The sequence below is a fragment of the Sciurus carolinensis genome, chromosome 7 (assembly GCF_902686445.1).
Source record: "Sciurus carolinensis chromosome 7, mSciCar1.2, whole genome shotgun sequence".
Lineage (NCBI taxonomy): Eukaryota > Metazoa > Chordata > Mammalia > Rodentia > Sciuridae > Sciurus > Sciurus carolinensis.
Genome location: NC_062219.1, coordinates 77,036,381 through 77,046,077, shown reverse-complemented (window position 1 = coordinate 77,046,077; position 9,697 = coordinate 77,036,381).

Genomic DNA, 9,697 nt, shown 5'->3' with positions numbered 1-9,697 from the left:
GATACCCCTTTCATTACAGGGCGGGCATCATTTTCCCAGGTACTGAGAATGTTGACTACTGACAACTCAGAGCTACCTTCTGCTGGAGAGAAACTGCCCCAGCTGAAAGTAGCTCCCTCACCTGATGGGAAAATAAAAATGAAAATAGTAAGTAGTTCTGTATTTGCATTTTTCAGGGACAAAACCTGTAGCCTGGGGATGAATAGTTAGATAGATAGATAGATAGATAGATAGATAGATAGATAGTAGATAGGAAGGGATTTGTTAGGGGAATTTTCTCAAGTGATTATGGAGACTGAGAGATTGCATCATGAGCCATCTGCAAGATAAAGATGCATACAATGTGGCTCAGTTCCACATCCCAAAGCCTTGGAACTAGGGGAGCCAATGGAGTAATTCTCAGTCTGAAGCCGGAGGCCCGAGAAGCTGAGAGAGAAGCGGTGGTCACGCTGGTATAAGTCCTAGAGTTCTGAGCCTAAAATCCTGAAGTTCTGATGTCCAAAGGTAGCAGAAGGAGAGTGCATCCCTGCTCTAAGAGAGAGAGAGAGGAAATCCTTTCTCTACCTTTTTCTTTGCTCTGGGTCCCCAGCTGATTGGATAGTGCCCATGTATTCCCCACTCAGTTCACTGACCTGCATGCCATTCTTGTATGGAGACACCCTCACAGACACACCCAGATATAATGCTTTACTGGTTCTGTAGGCATACCTTAATCCAGTCAAGTTGTCATCTAAAATTAACCACAAGTTCAGAATGACTGAAGGTCTATGGTTTTATGAAAAAAGATGTGTGTTCATATGTATTTATTTATTACATAAAATTTTAGATAAATATTATTGATATAAAGCCTGTGTAATATATAATTTATTAATAATAAGTATGCAGTACTCTTTATTGTAAATTTCAGAGCCTATTGATTTTTGCAGAATCTTTTCATTGATTTTTGCTGAACTCTTATAATGTGACCAACCTGTAGTTGGAATTCAACAATGGTTTGACAAATGTAGTTGTATCCTAATTTGCTCTTTGTCCCATAAAATTACTTTCATTAAGTATGACAGGGACCTCCAATTGAAATATTTCTCACTTTCATGCAGGCAATATTCACTACACTGAAATCTAAAATTTCAGCTTCGGCATTAGACATGACACATTTTTTAGCGTAACCTGAATTATTAACATTTTCTCCATCACTTTATTAAGCCTAGACAAGCAACAAAACAAATGTCAAGTCCTAATTTGTAGCATTTGTTATTTTCCATGGGGAAATGTTCCCATTATGGCTGATTGTAATCTACACATGTTATGTTAAACAGAGGCTTGGGAAGAAACATTCCATTATATAGTGTTTCCAGTATACAGGCATAATATAAACTCAAGAGCAAAGTTGTAATTTTGAGTATTTATCACCTTTGGTTTTAATATAATTTATTAAGTTGTAATTTTATAGAATTTAATTTTTAATAATAGCCGTTTTAACACTGACTTGTAAAACTCTGAATATTTTAACACTGGCTTGGGTGAGCTGCTCTAAGTTGGCTCCAGCACACCACTACTCCCAGGTCTTCTGGCTTGGGTGATAGGTGAGAATTGAGGATGAAAGGGTGTGAAATTTGGATTACATATCAGAAAAATATAGCTAACCCTTTAAAAATGTATGATAGTATTCATTTCAGCTCATTTATCAGTATTAGCACCAACAAAAACTACTGGTTTATACAAGATATTCTCTTTTTCAGGTAAAAGTATTTGAAGGGAGGCTATTCAGGCTAATATGGTACCTACCTGGTAATAAAGGTACAGCTTCCTTTTCAATCTCACCACTTCATGATCCAAAATGGCTGCCAGACTTCCAGTTAGCATAGCCACTTTCCAGTCAGCATAAAGAAATAAATTAGTGAAGAAAACCCAATTTCCTCTATTTAGGATTTCTAGGAGGTAGCAGAAATATTTCCATTTAAATGTCACTGGTCAAAGCTTAGTGACATGATATTTTTTGATTTAGCTGGGTAATAATGCCTGGCTATGTATCAAGGTTCACATTACTAAGGACAAATAGATGAACGAACATTGGAAAGTTGTTTTCATTCTGTACAGCAAAATCTTAGGTCCAAATATCCTTCGTTTTTTCCCTCCTCTTACCATTGGCAATGAGAAGAAAACACAATTCACCTCAAAATAGTCAAACCCATTTTGAGGACATTTTAGTAACTAAAGTGTGTTCTGCTCCGGTCCAAACTGGTCTGCCATCATCCTACCTAGCATGTGTTGTGCCCCAAATAGGCTGGAGACATTTTCTCCTCATTATCACCTTGTTAAGCTGCATGTCTCAACCCCCTGCCTCTGAGGCATGTTCTGGGATCTTAACGAGGTGATAATGAGGAGAAAAATGATGTGGCAGTTCTTGGTCTGGTTTAGTCCTCATAGTTCAGAGGAGACCAAGCTTTAATTAAAAATACTTCGCTTTGATATAAAACTTTCAGAAGACATGTATTTTTGAGGTTTTTGAATAGAAAGAAATAAGAGGAAATGTATGTTCCTATTAATGCATATCTTGGAGATGTCTTGTTCCCATTACTCCAACAAAGAGATGTGCATTCCTTGAAACAAATGAAATATAGCAAAATCTCAATATTGAATAGGTACAGGTAAAGAAATTGGGGAGGGGGTACAGAATGGAAGAAAAAGAAGCCCTTGTATTTTACATCTGACAGACAGAACACCTAGATATTTTCTCCATTTCATCTGATCATGTGGTGCATTGTGGGCATATTCCCAACAAAGAAGTGTTTTTATGATTTATATGTGTTTGGGTTCATTTGTGCCATTTCGACTTACACAAACCAGATAATTCATTCAAAGTAAAGGTTTATGTGATATTGCTTGAGTAATACTATACTTCACAGTGATTAATTTGGAGGGCTTCTTGTATTTCTTTAAAATGTAACTTTGGTTTATTTACTAAACATAAAGAATAAAAACCACTGCAAATATTTTTTAGCATTAAAAATTACTGAGTTTGCCAGGGATGTTTTCACAGAGTCTCAACATCCCCAAGTGTTATTACAGAGCATCCATTCATCCTTTGCACTGCTGCACATTACAATCAACTGCAAGCCTTTATGAAAATAGAAATTTCTGGGCTCTTTTCACCAGAGGTTTTGGTTTACTTGATTTGGAGCAGGACCTGGACATCAATAGTTCTTGAGGTTCCTACATGATCCTAGAGAACAGTCAGGGTTAAGAACAACGAATCTGTCTAGTCTCACATTCTCATCCTACAGAGATGAAAGCAAAATCTGGTAAATGCTTTACCCAAGCTTAGGCAACTAGTTAGTAGAAATCTAGGACTAGAATCAGGTCTTCTCATTCAAGTGGTTTTGTTTGTTTTTTTGTTTGTTTGTTTTTGTAGGGGGGAACCCAAAAGCAATTGGTGCAGTGCACTACACTACTTCTGTATCCAAAATGTTATCCTTTTATGGTGTTTGTTTTGGTTATGCAGTTGGCTAAAAGTTATGTTACAGTCATCATGTAAGACAGTTTATGAAGTAAATCCATGGTTCCATGGTTCAAAGTGCCCAGTCATCTGGTTTTCTCCATAAATTTGGAATTCCTTTGTAAGAGACTCTAATTTTTCAAAAGAAGAAATGCCAAGTCTTGACTTTAAAAACATTGTTGTTTAATAAAGTTCTTTAGATTTGATTTCAAAAACCTAAAAAAGTGAAAAATAAATAACTGCAAATAATAAAATATGGGGGGAAAAAAAAAACAAAACTAAGTAGATACAACCTGAATGTAAAAATCTGCTGGATTCATTTTATCTATAATACTTTCTTGTTTGTGGACTTACTTTCTGCTTATACTTTTAAATGAAGAGTGATGCTCTTTAGCCAACTAGCCTCTTTACTGCCTATAAAAGATTTTAAAGCTAACCTACTTCATCAACACTGAAATGGTCACGATCTCTTCTGCAAATACATCTGTCAGTAAATACGTGCATTTAAGTGGTCTTTCTTCTCAATATGCCAAAATCTTTTACTAACTTTTAGTTGTTCTCAATGCATTTAAATGAGATAATTTTAAAAAGACAGGACCATTGCCACCATGTTACATATGACACTGAGCGCTCCCCTATATGGGAAGCAAAGCCTTGGATCACAGCCCAGAAGACTGATCAGCACCGATTCCCAGTGGCTGTCTATCTTCCTGACAAATTTCGACCACCCAACAGCCCATTTGGCTGTGGTGAACACAGAGGAAAGAAGAGGAATGGCTGAACCCCACCATGCTGACACACAGTCATGCCACAGTCCATTTGTTCATCTGTGCTTACAGTCTGAAACAAATGGAGTTTAAGGAACTTTCCCAAGGCTGATTCCTCATAAATGAGACATTCACTTCTTAACCTGTCTGCTTGGTTACATCAGGTATTGATTAAACTATCCCATTTTGTTATTAGAAAAGCAAAGCACCTTTACCTGGTGCTATTATCTGTCAGTCCTCCAATGGCTAGTCAGTGTCAAGATCATCTTTACATACTCTTATGAAGACAAAAAAAAATCCAGGACAGTGTTCGTTTTTCTGCCCTAAGCTATCTATCAATAGAAAATTTCCAAGAATATTAATGCATGAAATATTTTGCCAACATCTGATCTTAATTTCTTTTATTAAACTCATTTCCAATTTTCTAAAGATTTTGATTAACAAGAAAAAGGATTCCTATGACTTTGTTTTTATTGGCATGTGGAAGATGGAGATCACTTCTAAAGTAAGTATATTCAACTCTAGTTTGTCTTTTATGCATGCAGAAACACAGGAACAAGGACCATTTTAAGTAGTAAGTTATCAAAGAAATATTAATATTTTCTTTAATAATCATATTTTCTTGTGAACATGCTACATTACTTTCTATCCCCTGAGCTTTCATCAACCAAGTGTGATGAAAAAAGTTTAAAAATTACATCCTGGGTGGCAAGGTATGATAAAACTTAAATTTCCTCCAAAATAATATACACTTATGATCAGTGGATATTCATGCTACATTTATTTTGCTAAATATGTGTTATACTTTAAAACCAGAGTTTCTTTCCTAAATGAGTATACAACATATTTGACAGCTATAAAGTTCATATGAATCTCCTTAGCTTGAATCTAGAGAAACAGTTATTCTTTCAGATACTCATTCCTATTAGAAATTAATTCAATATAATTTCTTATCAGACAGAAAAATAAAATGACAAGATTTGATTGAAGCAAATATTCAGATTTTTAGATAGCCAATTACTCTGATAGGTGGAGACCAGAAGCCCAGATCTACACTAACAAATTAGAATACATTCCAACTTTCCCTGGCAAATTTATGACTGATAGGTTATTTTGTTGTTTAGGTGTTTGGGATTGAACAGATAGTCCAATCGTGGGTAATTATAAAACTCTGCACATAGAGGAAGTATAAATGGCATCAGAAGTTGGGTGTCAAAGATTTGATTTCTGGTTCCAAATCAGTTACCAAGGATGTGTGGCCCTAGGCAAATTACTGCACCTTTCTTGGCCTCAGAATACTTATCTATAAAATGTGAAAGTTTCACTAAAAGACTTTTAAAGTCACTTTTAGTTCCATGGGTTTTGTACCTAGGAGGAGAAAGTAGGGATGAGATTCCTTAAAGGAAAATGCTCTGGGTTTAGGCAGAGAACAAGCCCTGCATCATCCTCTCCCTTTCCTCTCATTATGCCCTTTCTTTCCCACACACTCTTCTGCACACTCCTAGAAAATAAAGCTGAAGAAGAAAGCAAGGATCCTGTTGCATGCAAAAAGCAGATCTGCCAGTGTGGTAAAGGGTCAGGTTAAGTGGAGCCTTCGTTGATGATATCAGATTATGTTTTAATTAGACGTCGAGTTCTAAGGCCATGAAGCCGAAATGATAAAGAGCAGGCTATTAACTGTCCCAATTACAGGGCCCCAAGTATCTCTTAATTTATGTCCTGATAATCTCCTGGTAATTCTCTGGATGCTGCCACAGCATAAACCTTCCAGTTCCTCTCCTGCTTCACGTGGATATGTTCTTGGGCCCTCTCAGAGTTTCTTACCCCATTATGCTCAGTCCAACTTATTTAGAGCAACCACCTTACCTCACAGCCAAACCGCCGGCCTCAGCTGGGGCAAAGGGAATGGGCGACAGCTCATCTGCTGCAGAGCCTTTGGTGGAAGTGTGGCCAATTAGTCACACGTTTGGTGTTCTAATTAGGCGAGGCTGGGCCTTTGGAAAATGTGCTGTTGATTTAGTTACTTCCTCAAACAATGCTAAATTGTGTTATGTGAAATTCAATTAGTCTTTTTCTAAACGTTTCCACATCTGTTCTTCTTTAAGCATAAAGTGATGAGGAGAGAAAGAGAAGTGAAAAGCCAGAGTCTCCACTGGTGAAATATGTTAGGCCTTAGGGACCAGCCCTTTTCCCAGCTTTTGACCCTGAACAGTGATATACAGGAAGGAACAAAGTTGGAGAGCTATCATGGTGAAGCCCTTTTAAATAAATCACTACAGAAGAAATACTGCAACTGCACGGGAATGTAATCTTGGATGATGGTCATAAACTCAGCTTTGTTTGAAAATGGATGGCATGAGGGAGGAACCATTAAGAAGTAAATGATTATAAATTCTGCCTTAAAGGTAGTATTTGTAGTCATTCTGGTTATATTTTTAAAAAGAGTCTTTAAAAAAAAATCCTTTGGTTTAATATTTCATGTCCAGGTCCAGGGTAATGGGCCTTTGTCTTCTCCTATCTCTTGAAATTTTCCACATAAAATTGAGAACAGCCTGAAATCCCCAAACACTTGGGGATTAAAAAGGAAGATGACGAAGATGAAGACGTAGAAGCTGTTTCCACTTGCTCCAAAGTGTTCCGTAATTTCCATTCGTGCCCATGGCGGCCACTGTGTACTGCTTTGATCCCCGGAGCTCTGTCTCTAGTGGCTCCAACCCCACACTTGGCTCTCTCTTGTTTGCTGGAGATGTTGTTATTGCTTCATAGCATCTCTTAATTCTAGCACACCAAACACCAGCTCCTTCGTGTCTGTTCATATCCTACTTGGTGTATATCTACTGACTTCACCAAGAGGACAAATGGTAATATCTTTTTACCAAAGTGGCTTGGCTTGAAGCCGCAGGCGTCCAAAGGTGAAGGTGTACACGTATTTGATCCTTGTTTCTGTTATCACCTTTTCAGTGACTAACATTTCAAAACTTATCTGTGGCTGGCAGGCCATGTTTCAGTTTTGTCAGAGCCCGGATATAGATTGTGTGGTTTTCTGATGATATATCTCCGTAAGATTTGTGGAATGCTAAAGATGGAGTTGTCAACACTACTTTATGGCACCTTGGTGCATGTCAGAAAATGAAAATATTTTCAGAAGTGATAGCACTATTTTGACTGATGACATGTTCTTTTAAAACAAAGGCTTTTTTAAATAAAAAAATTTTTCAAGGAAAGAAACCAAAATAAGACATTTCACATAAGCAAGATGATTTAGCTGTTGTCTGTAGTTCTCATGAACAAAAGAAAGGAAGACTAAAAAATTAAGTTGATAATATTTTTGAAGTTAGTCTGGGTTTGCAGTTTTCACTAACTAAAAATCATCAGGAATTTGACTACTCTATTTAAGTTTTTATTCACTAAATAGTCTCTGAAAATAAACAATAGATATTACCAGAATGTGAACAAAATGAAAAAAATGTAAATAATTATATTCATTTAAATAAAATGAAATATAAGATAGATGAAAGCCTTAAGATTTTGATAATACTGTCACAAATCTCTTTTTTGGGGAATATTGAGAGGGAATTATAGTCATTTTTTTTCTTATTGTGTTTTTCTCACAAAAAGGATTATTCACTAATATGGCACCATTTTTTAATGGAAAGTTTCCTTTAATTTCTCAATTTATCTTTAGCTGCTTTGGAATTTACTAAAGTTGAATTAACTCTGAGACAACATTAATTCAACAAAGCAATATTATTTAATTTTAAAAAACTTCATTAAAATTTAAAAAATCTAGGTTGCTAAGCTGAATTTTGATAAAAGAGGTCATTCAAGTCACTGTCCTTAAGCCAGATAAGTCATGTCTTTTGCTGCTTAAAGACTTAATCTCCATCCATCACAGCTCAGTTCCTGCTATTCATAGAACATTTAAATAAGATCACTGTGAATGTGTCTGCTTGGCTGGTCCCAGTCATCTTGCTTTCTATCAGCAATAGCAGGACCCTTACTTAGCAAAATAACTTTCCTCCACACACATTCAAAATGTAACTCACACCCACATTTGGTGATCATATGTGATGTGATTAATACATGCTAGACAACTTGTAGTTATCTCAAGCACAAATTCAAAATCATTCTGCCCCCTGACATGCCAATCTTTGGGAAAACCATCATTTTAATGTTATGTACTAAGTTCATGTTCAAATACCAAATGTCCAAAATAGCTCTCCCTGGGTTTAATTCAAATTAAAATTAAACACCATATAATTGTGGTATACCTCTGGGGGAGAGAAGGGAGGTGGAGTTGCAGACATTGCCCCTTCCAGACTGCCCGGTACCTTTGGAGAGCTGTGCCTGCTCAGCTGAGGGGCATTCCTATTCTTATTTTAGGGGGTGGTCATCAGTTAGGTTTCAATGCATGTCACTGGTGTTTGTGTCAGCTGACTCAGTGTTGGTCTTGTGCTAGGCCACGCCTGTCTCAAGGGTTATCTTATATTTTGATAGATAAGATGTGATATTCTGTTTTTCCTGTTACCAGATGCTAAAATGACACATTGTGAATGATCCTACAGAACAATAAAGATAGATTTATGCATTTTGTAGGCAGGATCTTGAAACCAATAATGCTAGTATAAATTTTAAAGTCTTTTCTACTGTTCTCCTAAACTCTTAGTTTTTTTATTATTCAAACTGTCACCTTTTATCCTGCCTTGCTTGTTTTTTAGAACAATGATCTCTTTAAGGTCAGGAATTGGTTAAGATGTATGCTTCCCATACACATTAACTTCTTTGTGTCGTAATTTATTTGACCCCTATATCTACTGAATTGTTTTGAATCATGATCTTCAGTTCTACGGAGTTTGTGCCACAGCCTGATGGATACAACCTCCACATCTCCAGGTGCTAGTGCCCAGACACTAACATCCCTAGTTCATTTTGTCCTGTCAGTAGACTGGTGCTACCATTGATTTTCTTGTGTGTTTTTACCTTGGAACCCAGGACTGGGAAGTCATAGAAGGATTGGCTTACTTGTATACACTCAGGGAGGAAAGCAATAAGTTAACAAAAATTAGATAATACATTGGGAATGGAAAAGTGTACTGATTAAGAGAAAGACACTCATCCAGAAAGAGCTAAAGCATAAACAGGTCTTATATAGTCAAAACACAAGACAAGGGAAGTCACACACAGCACAGACTTAAGTGCTGAGTAGGATAAAACAAAAGAAAGGTATTAAGATGACTTTTGGGGGCATTTTTTTTTTCTTTTTGCAGTGCTAGGGATCAAACAGGACCTCACACATGGGAGGCAAGCAAACTGTCTCTGAGCTATACCCCCACTTCTGATAGAGAGGCTGACATGAACTCAGGCATGGAGGAGGCGATCGAGGTGACTGTCCTCTCATCTAACTGGCTGCTCCTTGTTTGTCTCCTTTGTTGTT